The 18,559-nt window shown below is 38.2% G+C and overlaps 1 long non-coding RNA gene across 1 annotated transcript; it reads left to right on the top strand.

Annotated features, from left to right (window-relative positions):
• Positions 1-928: 928 nt before the first annotated feature.
• LOC127381350 (uncharacterized) lies at positions 929-12,639 on the top strand. The gene is made up of 3 exons (XR_007888702.1): positions 929-1,092; positions 2,049-2,161; positions 12,211-12,639. It is a non-coding gene; the product is annotated as an uncharacterized LOC127381350 (long non-coding RNA).
• The last annotated feature ends 5,920 nt before the right edge of the window (positions 12,640-18,559 follow it).

Below are 18,559 nucleotides of genomic sequence, written 5' to 3'. Positions count from 1 at the left end.
TTGTAAGAGGAGACTGAAACTTCACAGCTACAAGAGTAAAAGAAAACTTACTGTAATCTCCTTTCAAAAACAAAGTTATTTATTCTTTTGATAATTATTTTCTCATTTTGGAAAGACAGATACAATGGAACTTCTGCCACTGAATTCAGGAAACATTCACATTTGTTAATGAAAAGGGTACTTTGTTGTTCTGATTTTGGCTGGGATAGTTAATTTTCTTCCTGGTATCTAGTATGGAGATATGTTTTGGATTTGTGCTGAAAACAGAGCTGATAAAAAACGGATGTTTTAGCTGTTGCTGAGCAGTGCTTACACAGAGTCAAGAACTTTTCTGCTTCTCACCCCACCCCACCAAGAGGTGGGAGGGGACAACTGGGACAGCTGACCCCAACTGACCATACCATATGATCTCATGCTGAGCAATAGCAGCTGGGGAAGAAGAAGGAAGGGGGGAATGTTCGGAGTAATGGCACTTGTTACCTGTGATGAAGCCCTGCTTTCCTGGGAATGGCTGAACACCTGCCAGACAATGGAAAGCAGTGAATGAATTCCTTAGTTTGGTCTGCTCTAGTGCAGCTTTTGCTTTACCAGTTAAACAGTCTTTCTTAACCCATGGGCTTTCTCAGTTTTGCCCTTCCAATTCTCTTCCCCAGCCAACTTGGGGAAAGTGAGAGAGAAGCTGCATGGGATTAGTTGCTGGCTGGGGTTAAACCACGACAGTCTTTTTTGGTGCCTAACATGAGCCTTAAAGGGTTTGAGATAATGAGGTTTGATTGGAATGTGCTCGGTCAAATTTATAGCTGTTATTCCTGTTTAGCTATTAATTGAGAAGCTCCTGACTTACCACGGGGCTTGCTTGTATATTAGGGCCTAGTGCTTGTTAGCGGCTGCTTTTTGCTTTTGCTGCTAGCTGTACTGCTTTCTCATTTGTGATATTGCCTTTTCATTCTGTTTGTTAATAGACCAAAACACTTCCCAAAACTGTTACCACCCGCTGCTATCTTCATTGGAGGGGAGACAAAGTGAATCCCAATAAAGGGCAGATAATTTTGAAGATGATGTCTTCACTGAAGAATAATTACCTTAAGATTTGTAAGTGGATCCCAAATCTAGTCTGCTTTTGCTCCTACCCAGTCAGCACTACCCGTGGCTGTCACTCTTCTCCTCTGACATTAGCTAATACAGCTTTCAGCATTATGAGCAAGCACAGCGCCATTTATGGCTGATTCAAGCTCACTGAGGCAGCAGTTAGTGGGTTGCATTGCTCCCTGTATACATGCAAGTGCCTCTTTAACTGGAGGTGCCAACGTTTTTCTAACCCTTTCATCCTGTCTCTAGGAGACAGACAATAAAATTAATTAAAATAGGTTGCATTGCACATTTGGGAAAGTGATGGGACTTTTAGCTCTGGATCAACAGACTCTGATTTCATGTTTGCATGAGGCTAATAAAGAAAATATGACAATTGATGTAATACCCACTACAGACAAGGTTTTTGTAACTGGTGGCATAACCTTCATGACCACAATACTGAAATGCACTTACTCACCACTGCAAGTGATACTTACCTCTTTTGTGAAGGTTTTGGGAGACTTTATATTAAACTATTTTGTACATATCTGTATAAATAATGGAATAATAATAATTAAAAAAAGTGCTGATTATTCCACGTAGAATTGTTTTTTAATCAAAATTCCTCTCTGGACTCTTTTATTTTGTGAAAGGATGCAACAAGCTTCATTTTGTCTTCTTGTATACATTATTTTTTTATTTTATTTTTTTTTCCCAAAAGTGGAAACATTATCAGCTCCAGTGTGTGAACTGTGATTGGAATGTTCCCTGGAGTGGGAAGAGGGAAATCTTCCACTGATCTCTTGCAGAATCAATCTGGCTAATTTTAAAATCTGTTTCAGAAATGTTCCTTACAGAACCCTAAACACCATTCGTTTTAGAATAGTACTTCATAAATATAGTTATTCATTACCATGCTGAGTTAATGTAAAATTTGTACATTTTGCTTGACTCTCTGTCTTTCTACCTTAACTTAGTACTCACATTCATACTGATATAAATGGATCCATGCAAGAACGGAACTGCTTCTACCTGTCAGTGGACCTATTTCCTGGTGGGATAAGTGATTTCCCAGGCAAGCTATATACAGGTGAGAAATGTAACATGTACCTTCCCTAAATGTGGTCCTTTTACCTTACTATTCCTGGAGATAAATAGTTACTTTATGAGGCAAAACATAGATTGTATCATGAACAGTTTATAACTTTTCTTTGCCACATAAAGCTCCAGTCTGTACAATATAACTGGTAATTTGTGTGGTAAAAACTGCTCAGATCTGTTCCCTTAATATTCAAAGAGCAGATCGTGACAAGCTTCTACATGAGGAGTGCCCAGGTGAAATGCAAACTTTGTGTGTGGGATGTTAATTTACCCTCATGTTAAACGTTGTTGTCTTTCTCAAATCCAAGAACCTTTTCTGCCTCAGTGCTGCAGACAGAAACTGAGTGTTGGCTTCCTGGATGCAGCGAGCATGGGTCAGCTGGACAGGAGACAAGCAGACCATCAGCATACACGGTCATCCCAGTGCTGAGCTTGTACAAAAATAGATTATCCTGCCTACTGCAAAATCCCCTTATTAAAGCAGTAGCCAAATCAGTTTGGCATTTGAGGTTCTTTTTTGCTCCCAGCAAAGTCAATTGGAGCTCTGCAGCAGACTTCAATGAGAAAAGGATAAGGCATTAAATGGCATGCTGCACAGCTTTTGTGTTACTTGAAAGGAATCCAGGCAGACCTTTGCCAGGTTGATTGTGAGTGTGGTACTTTTCCAGAAGAGTTTGGAGGGCCTCAGGCTTGGCCAAAAAGAGTACGAATCAGTTCAAACCTAAAATTGTGCTAAGGTTTCCAAAACGTAAATGACAGACAACAAAAAAACATGAGAGAAATGGAAGCTATAATTCACGTTAACATCTGAGCAGAGCACAAAAGAGAGATGCAGCTGGTTAAATGAACTTTTTTTCTAAAGAAACTTCAGTTGTACATTTTTTTCATATTGAATTTTAAAAATAGCCTCCACTTTACCCTCTAAGTGAACTGGAAAAGAACAAATGACAATAGCATAGTAATTTGGGGGCCAATTTTCCTTAAATACATGTTCTATTCGATATTGAACCCTTTTGATATTTGGAAGCTTCAAGACTCAGTTCTCTGAAAGAAGCTGCATAAATTGAGGAATTCTGACAATACCGTTTGGCCTAATAGCTACTTGATCATGATTCCTCAGTGGATCCCACTGTTCTGGCTGATTGGAAGGCTCTCAGTTACATAAAGTAATGCTGAAATGCCAGTCAAACTGCCAGGGTAGGGTTATGCATGCGTTATTGTTAAGCCCTATTGTCAGGGTCTTTGTAGTCTGGCTGTAAAGTTGTTCTTAGTTGAGGGTACATATGCAAGCCTGGAAGCTCATCCACTTGACTATTTTTGCATATTTTTTGAGTTGCTTACACTCCTTTCCTACTTTTATTATTATTATTATTATTATTATTATTATTATCATTATCATTATCATTATCATTATCATTATTATTAATTGCTCAGTCTTTTAACAAGAAGAAAAATTAAAATCTTCTGCCTCAAAATCTGATATTCAAGGTGAGTTTTTTTTTCAAGTAAGTTAACTTTTCTTCTGGTGCTGCTACTAGATGAACCCTCACCCAAGGGTGCTTTTATTCTTTCCTTCTGATGAAATGTCTTGAGAAGAAGCTTCTGTCACATTTGAGGCCACGCTCTAGCAGAGCTTTCAGAATGAGTTTGCAGTTGCTATGCCTATGGCATTTCCTTGATGTTGGTTGCAAACTAGTTAGTACCTACTTGTTCTGTACTGACTCACTCTGTAGAGTGCCACGTTGTAATGGTCATTCCATTGAAATGATTTGTCATTCTTGGTACAGTAATACATGAGAAAGGGGACTGTAACAGATTGTTCTAGAAATAACTGAAAATTAGAAAAGATGGATTTGTTGTGCTGTAGTTTTTCCTGCATATTTAAAGTTTGCTTTGTGATTTTTTTTTAACTGAGGATTTTGTATACTGCTTGTCACATTATCTAGTAGCATTTAATATCGGGCCTTTTCTTTGCAGAGGGGAAGGAGCAGAGTTTCTTGTAAAGCGTGTGCTGTGTCTGAGGAAAGACAGGCAGATCTTAAAAAACCCCACCCTAACTAAAAAAAAAAAAAGCACCACTCCTTCTCCTGTCTGCCTTTATAGGTTTCATGATACTTTCGCTCTCTTTCTTTCTTTGTCTGCCTGGTCTGTCTTGGTACTTGTACTGTGCTCCACTGCCTGGTTTGGGAATATTATTCAAACTCGGTATTACAGAACATTTTCTGTCCTTTCACATTGATCTTGTGATTGCATTATATATCAAGGTTCAGTTTTAAAAATAATTTAAGACATTACAAAAAATAAATAAATATTGCAAACCAGCAATTCAGCAAGTTGATTAAAGCAAAATGGGTGTTGATTCTAAAAATAGCCTTGTGATTCTTGATTGCCTGTTATGTAAAGCTTAATCTGTTATTAACAAATTACTTTACAATATATGAAAATTTTTTTTTTAAGTGTGGCACAATTATGCTAAAAAAATTTAAAATCAAACTTGTTTTGTTTGCAAATGACAATACTCATATTTTTTCTCAACACTGCCATCAACAGAGTTACACAGACACAGGGTTAGAAAGCCCTCACCCATAATCTTCAGAGTCTTTTTGTCTTGACAGCTACAGGGCAGGTCCTTGTCTGAAGAGACTGATATACATGTGTCTTGGGTCAGGCACATGCAGGAACAACTGAGTATGTTTGGATGCCAGGACCCATGACCTCGAGTAGGTGCTGAGGATGTGGGCTGCTGCTCCCTGACACAACCTTTTCTTCCAGGCAGGTGGTAGAGGGCCTTGTCTCTGTTACAATTCCTCAAAAATTTCATCCTAATGTCTAACCTTAAATATACACTCTTCCAGTTTAAAGCCAGCCCCCTTTGTCCTGTCAGTACATGCCCTTGTAAAAAGTCCCTTCAGCTATTTCTGAATGTCATAAAATGAGCAGGATGGGTTTTAGAAGGGTTACTTTTATGAAGTCATCTTCATCAATGACTTGGATGCTGGACTTGTATCACCATCTGCTGATGATACAAAACTGGGAGGAGGTGTCGACTCCCTTGAGGGCAGGCAGGGTCTGCAGAGAGACCTTGACAAGTTAGAGAGATGAGCAGTCACCAAACACATGAAGTTTAACAAGGACAAGTGCCAGATTCTACACCTGGGACTGGGCAACCCTGGTGGTAAGTATAGACTAGGCAACGAGTGGCTGGAGAGCATCACAGTGGAGAGGGACCTGAGGGTTGTGGTTGATGGAAAACTTTGAATGTACAAGAAATACATGTCAGTGCTATGTTCAGATCCTTGGGTTTCCCACTGTTGGAATCTGTCCCTTTGTTATCCTTCCCTTTCTCCTTTTCCAGTTGTTTTCCAACCAGCTTACCTTATTTTTGAAAATAAGTAAATAAATAAAAAATTAATCTTTTACTTTCACAGAAATACCTAATCTAAGGGAGTCAAACATACAGGTTATATTATCAGAAGCATAAAATGGCACTTGATAAAGTGTCACATAAAAGACTTACCAGAAAGTAAGGATTTATGAATTACATGGAAAAAGAAGTGATATAAAAATGGAGTAGAGAGGAGAGACTGGGGAGATATGATTTATCATTGTGATTGACAGTCAAAAAGTAGTATTTCTGATTCTGGTTGAGAGTAGTGATATCCTCTGAGACTCACTTTTAAGACTAGTTGTCTGTTATATTCAGTAGAGGTTATTGATGAAACCTGGGGAGAAGCAGCCTTGTGATAGACCTTGGGAATACTCCAAAGTAAGAGAGGAGTCTACTGAATGATAAAATCTTGCTCCATGTGACACTGTGGTAACAGCCAAGTCCCCAGGATCTTGACTTCAAGTCCATCTTCTTCAGCAGCTCATTCATGGTTTCTTACACAGCTACCTTGTGGCAGCAATATATAGAGTTCAAGGAGTTCAAGTTAGTTAATTACTATAGTGTAGTGAATGATGTTCAGTAAAAAATGCCAAGGGCCCAGCTGCAAACCTAGGTAAGAGCCATGACCAATAATGAGAGCCAAAAAACCTCAGAGATTAAAGAGAACTGAAGACAGTCATTATTGTGTTTAGAAAAAAATAAAATGATGTGTGTTTCCTAAAATATTTCTCTCATTCTTAAAGCTTTATTTCTGAAATTATTTTTTTTTTCATTGTCATCTTTTTGGGAATGCAATAGGGAAATGTTCTGTCTTTTGCTTGTCTTCAGGCTTCTATGGCTTCAGTACTGCAATATGTTCATGCTATATGCTAATGCATTAATTAGATTCGAAATGGAGCCCTGTTCTCAATATTGCCACACATTATTTTATTAAAATGTCCTAAATTGTGAAGGCAAACAGTTGATGAAGTAATGGTATTAAATTAGGAAAGGAAAGGTTGCTTTAGGTCAAGGAAGGTCTTCACTCCATTCCAGACTAAATTTTTAAAAACTTGGGATCAAGAAAGAGGAGAAATTGTGTTTTGCAGTGTGAAAAGAAACGGCCTTGGATTCATATGTAATACTACCTCAACAAAGAATACACAAAATATATGTTTTAATTTCAAACCTTAATTGCACTTTTCTGTAAAATTCCTGTAAGATATTGTATAAAAATCCCAAGGGAGTAAAAAATTTGCTTTTTTTGCAAGCATAGACCATGCATATGTTAAGGTCATTATCAACCTGATGCTCATTGCAAGATCTCTGCAATTTAGCTAGTGTTTAGCTAGTTCTAGTCCACAACCACTGGAGAATCAAGCATCCATGCATTTGCAGAAATCCCCAAACTCTGAAGTACTCTATAATTATTTCAAAATCTTTTTAATTAAAAAAAAACAAACAAAAAAAACATTGAAAGTATATAGAAAATAAATAACAACACCCTCCTTGTCCAGATAGTTTCACTATTGTCCATTTAATTCCTTTCCCATTTTATTAGAAATAATTCCCATAATCTTTCTACTCTTTTGGGTAAAGTAGCATCAGTTTCACATGAACTGTGAGATTCTACAATTTGGTTATCTGTCCTTAAAATATCTGACAAATTTCCCAGAAGGACCAGTGTCTTACTAAGATTTGAGGATAAGGAATTGATAGAGAGGTCCACAAGTTTATGTTCAGCTCTATTCTTGTTCTTTACATATCTTTTCAGGATAGAATCCTTTGCAGCAATAGAAGGGATTGTTGGCTAACATACTTGTCTTAGACACTTTCCTTATTTGTACACTATTCTTTTATCTCCTCCTCAAGTTTCCCTGAGAAACTTCTCAAGTCTTCCCTTATCCAAAAGTCCAACACTATTTAGGCTTCTAAGGATTTCTGAAGTCACCAGATAAAATGCAGATAGGCTACAGTTGAACGAAAGGCTAGAATTCTCACTTTTTTTGCTCCTCATTGATAAATGAAGGAGATTTTTATTTTATTTTATTGTATCTTATTTTTTTTATTTTTCCAGGTGTAAATTTTCTATGGTTATTAGCAGCAGCCCAAAGGTTCTATTCAGGTTGGAAAAGACCCTTGGGATCACCGAGTCCAACCATCATCCCTGCTCTACAAAGTTCTACCCTAAACCAAATCCACCAGCACCACATCCAAACGACCCTTAAACACATCCAGGGATGGTGACTCCCCCATCTCCCTGGGCAGCCTATTCCAGGGTTTAGCCACTCTTCTGTGAAAATTTTTTTCCTAATGTCCAGTCTAAACCTGTCCTGTTGCAGCTTGAAGCCATTCCCACTTGTTGTATTGCTAATTACCTGTGAGAAGAGACCAGCACCAACTTCTCTACAATGACCTTTCAGGTAGTTGTAGAAACTGATGAGGTCTCCCCTCAGCTTCCTCTTCCTCAAACTCAACATTCCCATCTCCTTCAAATGTTCTTCATAGGATTTATTCTCTAGGCCCTTCACCAGCTTTGTTGCCCTCCTCTGTACTCGCTCCAGCACCTCGATATGTCTCTTGAATTGAGGTGCCCAGAACTGGACAGAATACTCCAGGTGTGGCCTCACCAGTGCTGAGTACAGGGAAACAATCACCTCTCTACTTCTGCTGGTCACACTATTTCTAATACAAGCCAGGATGCTACTGGCTTTCTTGGCCACCTGGGCACACTGCTGGCTCATATTCCGCCGCTTGTCAGTTAGAACCCCCAGGTCCTTTTCTGCCAGACACTTTCCAGCCACACTTCCCCCAGCCTGGAGTGTTGCCTGGGGTTGTTGCGGTCCAAGTGCAGGACCCGGCACTTGGCCTTGTTGAAGCCCAGACCATTAACATTAGCCCAACAATCCAATCTATCCAAGTCTCTCTGTGGAGCCTCCCTATCCTCATGCAGATCAACACTCCCACCTAGCTTCGTGCCATCTGCAAACTTACTGATAATACACTCTGTGTCCTTATCAAGAACATCAATAAAGATGTCAAATAGAAATGGTCCCAACACTGAGCCCTGAGGAACACCACTTGTGATTGGCTGCCAGCTGGACTTGACTCCATTGACCACCACTCTTTGGGCCTGACTGTCCAGCCAGTGCTTGATCCAACAGATCGTATGCTCATCCAGGCCATGAACAGCCAGGTTTTTTTGTGCGAGTTTCATGGGGAACAGTGTCAAATGCTTTTTGGAGGTCCAGACAGACAATATCCACAGCCTTTCCCTTGTCCAATAGTTGGGTCATCAGGTCATAGAAGGAGATCGGGTTAACCCTATTGAAATTTTGATGGGTTTGTTTTGTTTTGTTTTCCAAGGGTCTACAATTCTACTAGAAAGAAAGAGACAATAACAATTAAAAAAAGCTAACTCTGTTCTTTGCCCCTATGTACTATATATACATGCATTTGGTGACTGTTGCTTTTGTAGTAATACAAAAATATGCAAACAAAAAAAAAAAAAGAAAATTCAACCTTCCAGAAAAATCTCTGTACTAAAGAATATTTATTGTCAGAAAATCCAGGTTGGCCATTTTAAACATATAAGAAAATTTGGAAGTTCCTTAGTTCAGAAAGATCATCAGGCAGGAAAAAATTCACAAGGAAAAAAAGAGCAGTGATGTTGACAAAGAAATATTGTGAACATTTAATGGCAGTTCCAGTAGCTGCACAGTCTATTGTAGTTAAATAGTTTTGTCAGCTGCTTTTCTTGTAACCATTGGCCATGCCATAGTTCTGTATAAACCTTGGCAGGAGATAGAATCAGCTTTAATGAAATTTGAGTAGCTGACATATTAAGCAATGCATTACATTGGAAGAAATGCTCCTTGATATTTTTCTGAAGGACTGTCTCTCAATTGTAATCACTTTTCCTTACATGCATGATGTCACCAAAGACTTAAAAAAAAAAAATAATTATATTAAATATAGAATAAATAGCTTAAGAGCATTTGAGACTCGTTATAAATTATTTCCTTTATTCTGTATTGATAAACACTCTAAGCAATAGCACGTAGCAGAGTTGATTTCATCAGGCCTGCTAGCTGCTGGGCCAGTGAACCAAATCTCATGCAATAGGGAAATCTTGCTTATTTTGCTGCTCTAACAACTTTAAACTCCATAATCTAAAAAGTATTTTAGAAGACAATAAGTTCCAAAGGAAACTTACTCATAGGTATTTTTAAAATAGTGTACCCCATCATTTTAGTTAATAAATATAAGTTCAAAAGTTTTAAATACCTAAATGCCAAATGCAGGTGTTTTTTCAGCCCAAAGAAAAATAATCATAATTTGTACTTTGTTACTTTGAATTTACAATTCTCAGCACCCAAAAATTCAGTCCCAGCAGGTTGACTCAGATATGAGATACTTCCCCATCCTTTCAGTGTCAGTGGAAAGGGACTAGTGCAATCTAAAACAATCTGGAAAGCCTAAACGGTGAGCAGAAGTTTCTCAATGCTATCAAGGGGGAATGTGTGACGTGCCAAGCTTCAGCCTGTCTTTAAAACAGAGCTACTTGACTAGCACTTCTTCACATTCCTAGTCTAAGTTAGGTAGCCTATGAGGTGGAGACTCATTCTATTTAAAAAACAAGCAAACAACAAACAAACAAGTATTTTGGCTGCCTATCTCTGGCTTAATAGCTTTTTACTTGACCAGGCTATCTTAGACCTCAGCTCAATTTTCTCGTCAGTCCGAGGAGGATCAGAATTCTGTTTTCTACTTTATAAAAAATACCCTCACCACCAGGTTATAATGTGATTTTGGAGAAGGAAGGAAAAGTAGCAAAGGGAACAATACACTCAAACTCTCTTATTAAGATCGATCACCAAGGGCCAGAGGTAAACAAAAAAGCAAGGAGGACACATCTCTTCAGTTCAGGTGTTACAGCACCCTGCCTCATGCTGAAGAACTGGAGTTTTTGTTGAACCAAGAGAAAGGAGACCACAGTTTTATGTATTTGGAGAACTTGTTCCTTTATTTGAAATTTATTGTTACTTTCCTTTAATATGAATAAAAATTTTGGCTGACGGGTTTTCTACATCTAACCTCTTCAATTTTTTATCCTATTTTCCATCCAAAATAATAACTAACCATCCTAGTTAATCTGAAATAAGAATTTATCTTAATTCTTCTGTATTCTTTACTAGAGAACATGAGGGCAATATTTTCTGTTATTTAGGAGGAAGGTTTCTGTTCTTTCTAACTCCCAGCTTTATATTTTCAGATCTGATTATGACAATTGTAGAGTCTGCATTACAACTGGAAGAAGTTCTGTATTGCCTTTGAGTTAGCTCTTCTTCTTTCCTAGATTGGATGGCTTCAGTGGAGTAGCATCAAATTTCAGCATCTGAAAATCTGGTTCAGCATTTCACTTTGCAATTGGGAATGTGAAGTGACAGCAGTTTTGCAGAGAGCTTGTCTAGCCTTGTCAGGCCTTGCATTGCAGATGCAAGTGTTTCAGATGCTTTGTTTACATTCTAATGATTTTATTTTGGCTATGTTTATGTCTTACTCATCATTACTTCCCAGCTTTACAATGTACCTGTGCTGATATGAGGAAAGTTAATTTCACAGCTTCATGAAGGATCATGAAAAGAAACCACACTATAATGTTTGCTTACATATGCCAATAGGGGAATACCAATACCAACACCATCAGGTGATGTGATCTCTCATCATCAACCAGCAACCTCAAATAGAGAATTTTTAATAGCCCTTTGCAGTCAGTGCCAACCACCATTTATCTCTGGAAAGCAGATCTCACCAAATGGGCTTCAAGTAAGTTATTGGAAAGATTCAAGTTTGGCTGATAGAACATGTCAGGCTTCTGCAAGATGTTGGTTGTTGTGCTGCACAAGGAAACCAGAACAGTACTAAATCAACATAGGCTATTTGTAGAACATGCAGATTAATTACTAACCAGCCACACATAGGGGGTTATCATACTGGTGTGTTTTTGCAGTCTGTAGACTAACTGGGTTTTGATCCTGCTCCTTCTTGTTATTAAGCATTTTTTTTAACCTGTGAAATGTAAAAAAAACATCAAAAGGAGGTTAAGTGGCAAATAACAGAGAAGATGTCATTGGGATGGTTCTTAGAAGAGGAACCCAGAGAAGAAGCAGAAAACTATTTTCTTCTGATATGAATTCTACTGCAAAGAAGAGCATTCGGAATGGTCAGAGGAACAGAAAACTTGCCTTACAGCAAGGTCCTGAAGCAGTCTGCTTTGATCAGTAAATGGTAGAGAATTTGAAGGATAAGCATTTGCAAGTACATTGAACCAGAGCAAGAAATAAGTTGCAAACTTCTGCCAAAAGGTTAATTAGATATTGGTGGCAGCGACTCGTTGTGGATGGTGGGAGAGGCTCACTGAGGACATTAAAATAAAATCTGAACATTTTTCTGAAGTGTTTACTCTGATTCAAACAGAATTATTGAGCTGAAAGGAGAAATTAAATCATAAAAGACCAATGGCCTGTGTAAAACAGAAGCTCAGACTACAGTCACAGGAGTCCATTTTGGCTTTAATGCTGGCTTGCATATAAATGTCACAATCAATATTCATTTATCCATATAATGTGCTGGCCTAATATATCTTTAATTTTATCTCTCTTTTCTAGATAATGAACTGAGACAAGTATGTTTTTCTGGGACATACAATCCAGTTTAGGCCTGCCTGATATCGTAGCTATTCTGGTGTCTTCAGCACAGAAGTTTTTCCCTAAAGGCGCAACTCCTGTAGAAGTGAGACCCCTTCCACTGCCAATACAAAGACAACAGCTGCCAGTAGCAGTGAGATTCTTGCTGGGTTATATATCTATCTACTTCCTACGTGGGCACTAAGATTTCTGAATAATGTTCTCCCAAATGGTTGACCGGGAATAAAAGGGTTCACAGTTAGAAGCAAATGTCTAGATCCTTTCCGCCAACATGTGAATGGAGGTGATTTTTCACTGTCATTTTCAGAGGAAAATATATGCATTAAAAATACAAAGCACTTAATTTTCATAACCAAAAATGCACAATTTAAGCCTAAATAAATGTAAAAAGTGTAGCCTGAATTTATTAATTTTCTGCAATGTATCATTTACTCCTGTCACTCACACCCCTCTACTTATCTTGAAGTTTTCCTGACCTTAGAAATGTCCAGTGCTTGTAATTCACCACAGTACTTGCTACAAAAATAAATAAATAAATAAAAAATAGGCAAGATGGAAAATCCATGAGTTGCCTTAAGCTGACTTCTTCTAAATTAATTTTTTTGCAGTATCCTGTGCCAGTATGCATGGTGCAAAATGACATACAGGTCAGTTTGTTATATAATTTCAAAAAATACTAATAGAAATAAAAAGAAAACACCTAACTAAAATATTTTCATTGTAACTAAGGCTCCTGGAAATGCATAAGCAAAATACAGTCATCCCTTCTTTTCTTTTAGATCTTCAGATAAAATTTGTTTAGTCTGTGCATTGTCTGCAATGTAGTAGTAGTTCAAATCTTCTGAATCCTCTCAGTTTGGAATGAAAACTGCCCCACCTTCTGTCCATATCATGGTTGCCTTGGCAGTAAGCAGAGAAGTCTGGTTCCTCAGTCTGCTAAGGCTTGTTCTCCTTGTCTTTTCTGGTCACACACAAAAATCTTACTTACTCCCTTGCGTTTCCTAATGTTTTGTTTTGGTTTGTTTTGTGGGTTGTTTTTCTGGGTGAAGGGGGGAGATTTTTGAGCTTCTACAGACTTTCACTATTTATTCTTATAAGACCACTTACAGAGACTGTATCAGTTTAGGGATGTGCATCTGGATGACCATTTTCTATCTTTTGTTTCCTAAACTAAGAAAGAATAATGTAAAGCAGTTAGCTCATGGCAAGAGGTGTTTTTTTACATGCTATTCTCTGACAAGGGTACCATAAGCTTTCCTTCTATCATTCCCTCTAGGTTTATAAGATACATCAAAAAGGACCATGCATTAAGCTAGGTTCTCTTTGTGGTTAAACATTCTTTCTTCAGGGGATGAGTTGAGGAGGGCAAAAGGTGATGATGTGACAGCTTTTTATGCACACATTCAAGTTTTGGGGCAGCCTGAGGCTCTTTCAGCTTCTTTCACAACTAAGAACAGCCCCGTGTCTGCCAAGAGGTCCTTCAGACTGCAGTCAGATGCACTCAGACACCTTAAAAGGATTTTGCTCACTCGACTAGACTAGTTAAATCTAGGACTGGATCAAAGAACATACGGTTTGCAAAAAGGCAAAAAAAACACAGGGAACATGCCCAGGCAAAAATTTCCAGGGAACAATGGTATTTTGGAGCCAAGCTTATGCAAGTACATTACATTTCATAACAAAGTGCTTTCAACTGCCATGGTCAGTAACCCATTGCTTTAGGTTACAAGTTGTCTGGTCTTATATCAGCATTTTTTCTCTCTTTGGAGCCAAGTTATCTCATGACTGCTGCAGTTGGGTACTTGAAGTGAAAAGCACAAAGGATACTGCTACATCTTTAATTCCCCAACATTAATAACTTGTTGTTATTTCACTGCCTACTGCCCATTTCAGGCTTGTAGCCTGTAGAGGGCAGACCATAACAAATTGTTGCTGATAGTCATGTAGTCTCACCAGTGTTATTTTTGCCAATTAGAAATTTTAAGAGACTTATTTTCAGCTTTACTTTGAAGTAAATCAGTCACAGCAGTAATGCAAAAACTAGCAAGGACAATTTTTTTAGCATTTTTTTGCTACTCTCATCTAATTCTAACAGTGGAGTTTGCATCTCCAGGATTTTGCTTTTGCTATGGGAGCCCCATGTATTTAAAAGCATAACATTTTTATTTTCATTGCAGTACTCTCATGACAACTGGACTCTGTTGCACCAGGGAGCTCTTTGGAAGGGTGTACTGGTTTTGGTAGGGAAGGGGTTAAAATTCTTCACAATAGCTTTTATGGGGCTAGGTTTTGGATTTGTGACCAAAACAGAGCTGATAACACAGGGAGGGGTGTTTTAGCTATTGCTGAGCAGGGCTTACACAGCATCAAGACCTTCTCTGCTTCTCACTCCACCCCACCCCACCAGCGAGGAGGCTGGCAGTGCACAAGAAGTCGGGAGGGGACACAGCTGGGACAGTTGATCCCAACTGACCAAAGGAATATTCCATACCATACGACATCATCCTCAGCAAAAAAAAAGCTGTGGGAAGAAGGAGGTGGGCAGGTTTGGAGGCATGGCATTTGTCTTCCAAGTCACTATTAATGCATGATAGAGTTCTGTTCTCCTGGACAAGGCTGAACACTTGCTTGGTGATGGAAGTAGTGAATGAATTCCTTGTTTAGCTTTCCTAGCACACACAGCTTTTGCTTTACTTATTAAACTGTCCTTATCTCAACCTACAAGTTTTCTCACTTTTCTGATTCTCTCCTCCATCCTGCTTTGGGGGGAGTGAGTGAGCAGCAGAGTGGTGCTGGCCAAGGTTAAACAATGGCAAAGGGTTAATGTGCATTCAGATCATCTGTCATTTATCTCTTTCTGATTAGGGAGAATGGCTGGGTGAGACATTGAAGGACTTATGAAAATGATTCATTAGTAAATGTTAGGAACAGAAATTAAAGAGGTGGGAGAAGGATGGATAATAATGACTTACAAGTGAACAGCAGTACAATTCTGTTGCCTGCATGTGTAGATGACATACAAACCAGATGTGCAAACTGCCCCCCTTATATGCAAAAACCCACTTACATCCAATAATCCTCACTCCCACCCCCCAATTCCTTGGTCTAAAAGGCCAGGAATTACTCTAAAACATTTTTAAGTGTAACAGAAAACTCCATAATAAGTACAGATGGGGTTTATGACTACATATGCCCAGTAAGTGAATAATTCTGAATCTTAAATTTTACCTGGATGAGCAGAAAAGAAAATTGGTGCTATTATTCTTATTTTTATATTATGACAATCTAAGGAAAAATAATAATAATAAAAAAAGGATAATTTGAATTTCTAAATCATAATCTCTAAGAACTGCAGGTCTTCAGAGTTAAGACCCACAGAGGAGTACTTTAAGTTCTCTCAACTGAGATAATCCTGCAATATTTGTCTATAAAGCTGGCTTGAAGGTTGATGTGAATAAACTTTTGAAAAAGCTAGACAGTAAAAAATGAATACATTATAGAAATTACAACACACATGCCTATCCTAAATTATCCAAATGAAAACTATTTCTGATTCATTTTTACATTTGTTCTACCAAAGGCCAGTAGCATTAGAAGGGCAGAGGAAGGGACTTAAATAGATTAACCTGCTACTTTTTTTCTGTCCATTGGAAACAGTAGCTGCAGAGATTAGAAAGAGGAATAATTAAGTCTTTTACTGGACTTCTGAGAGTCACTATGATGACAACTGTGTCTTTACAACTGCAGAAAGCTGTTTTTAGATGGAGTGGGGTTAAAGCAACGTCTGACAGCTGATACAACAGGTATTCTTAGCTTGCTGAATAAACATCTGGCAGCACCAACATCCCTGGGATCTTTTTGTTAACTTGAAGTCAGGAATCATGTCTGTTGGGCTGAAATGACCTAGATGAAGCCTGTACCTCAATGAAGGATCTAAAGCAGGATTTATTATTTCTATTATGCATACAGCCAAATTTGGAAATTTTATTCCCCCTGAAGCTCCTGGCCCTCTAAAGGATGCTGGTGACTCAATTATTTATTTCCACATTATAGAAACAGGCTTTCTACTGTGTAACATTCTTTCCATTGTTATTTTTTTTCTTTCTATATTTTCTTAAAAATTCTTCAGTGATAAAAATAATGATAATATTTAGCCTCATAACATTTCCAGAAAACTTTCCTTCTCCTCATTTATGAACTTGAACCACCTTCCAGAAAAGCATGCAAGATCAATTGGGTGATAACAAGCTTCTGGAGCTAAATTTTTCACAGAAGCTGGGGATAATTTCTTGTTTGCTCTAAAGCTTATTTGCCCCACTTCGCTCTGTAGCTGCTGATTCTGTTGGTCATATTACATCCAAAGCCTAAATCCTATTAATAGACAGAAGTTTACAAACTGTGTAACTCTGCCCAGGACCTGCCTGGAGAGCCTAAAATATGCCGAATTTTAGCAGTATTTTCATTCAGAATTTTCTGAATGACAGCGTTTTACACTCTCTCTATTTCTTTCTTTCCTTCCTTCCTTCCTTCCTTCCTTCCTTCCTTCCTTCCTTCCTTCCTTCCTTCCTTCCTTCCTTCCTTCCTTCCTTCCTTCCTTCCTTCCTTCCTTCCTTCCTTCCTTCCTTCCTTCCTTCCTTCCTTCCTTCCTTCCTTCCTTCCTTCCTTCCTTCCTTCCTTCCTTCCTTCCTTCCTTCCTTCCTTCCTTCCTTCCTTCCTTCCTTCCTTCCTTCCTTCCTTCCTTCCTTCCTTCCTTCCTTCCTTCCTTCCTTCCTTCCTTCCACCATCACCACAGTAGCTTGCAGGCCATTAGGGAAATCACAAGATAAAACTTGTAATAAATCAAGAGCTGACCTGCATGGAGAGGGTGGACATATCTTACCACTACGTTTGACCCTATCCAGGGAAAGACGCTGGCAAGAACCTGACTGAAATCTCTAAGCCAGTATGCCAAACTACTCAGTTAGTCAAGTCTTGTATAGAACTTGTACTTCATGGGTGTGTGATGTGTACAGCACAGCAGAAGGTTTTCATTAGAACATCCCATTTTTTTTGATGGCTGCTGCAATACCTCTGAATGGGAAACCTTTCCCTGTGAATGAGCTAACAAGCTTTATATAGCTGAAAATCATTCTTGCATATACCTTTTCACTTTCTGAGCTTGCTTTCAAAGACAACACTCCCCTTCTCTCCAGTTATTATGTTTACCAGCTTATATTGCAGCCAGTTAATGGGAGTCTTCTATCCTGCTTTTCTTTGTTAAACACACTGGTATACAACATTCAATATTTCATCTCTTTTCATCTCTGCAACAACTTTTCCTGCATCCTTTAGTTCTTGTTGTTGCTATTTACATAGAAAATTCAAGCTCTAAGATTTCATTCTTCATTTTGAAGGAATAAAATTAAATTACAAGGGTTATATCCTGTTGCTTGTTTCAGTTTCCACTGTCATCAAGATTTCCTTGGATCAGAAGGGTTTTTTTTGTTTTCACTTTTATTTCTGCTTTTGTTTGTTTGTTTGTGTTTCTGTGGGGGTTTTTGTTTGTTTTGTTTTTGTGGTTTTTTTGTTTGGGGTTTGTTGGTTTTTTTGGTAGTTTGTTTTTTATTAAGAGGGAAATGTATTGAATTTTCCTTTAGTTTCACTTTGGCTGAGGATCAATATTTCAACTACATTCATATCTTTGATATATAGCATTTGGCTGGCAGGGAGTAAAAGAAGCAATATATTATTTTCCTCTAAAGGAGAACAGGAATCTGATCTGGAGATTACCCACTAAGTGATTGTGAGGATTTATTTCAGTCCCTCTAAGAACTGTTAGTATATAATGTGTTGTTTAGGATTTATTACCCTCCCAAGAGATGTCATTCAATGCGTACGAACATTTCCGTGATGCACCCAAGATGTGTGACTGTGGATGGGTTTTCTTATTATATGATGCAGAGTTGCCCCACTACTTCTTGGGACATTTTCAGTCTAGGCATTACTTGTCTCCATTAGCTCTTCTAAAGTAAGATCGATATGCTGTATCCCTTTGCTTTGATTATGGTGCCATATACAGATTTATCTTTATTAAAAATGCAACCAAAGTCATCAGTAGTACCACTTGTGGTCACAAATCTTTAAACTTGACTTATTTAAAGGATAAAGTCCCAATATCATATTCTTAGGTCATACTGTATTTTCAAAAGCCACATTCTTAGCCTCTGTCCAGTTTGCTGTTAGCATTTCAAGTGAACATTGAAATCTTCCTATCTCTATAGTATAATAATTACTCTATTTTATGAAGTAATTATTTTAAAAGCACATTGAC

This window comes from Apus apus, chromosome 2 (assembly GCF_020740795.1).
Source record: "Apus apus isolate bApuApu2 chromosome 2, bApuApu2.pri.cur, whole genome shotgun sequence".
In the NCBI taxonomy this organism is placed as follows: Eukaryota; Metazoa; Chordata; class Aves; order Apodiformes; family Apodidae; genus Apus; species Apus apus.
The sequence above is the reverse complement of the archived record's forward strand: the minus strand, read 5'-3'. Positions and strand labels throughout refer to the sequence as shown.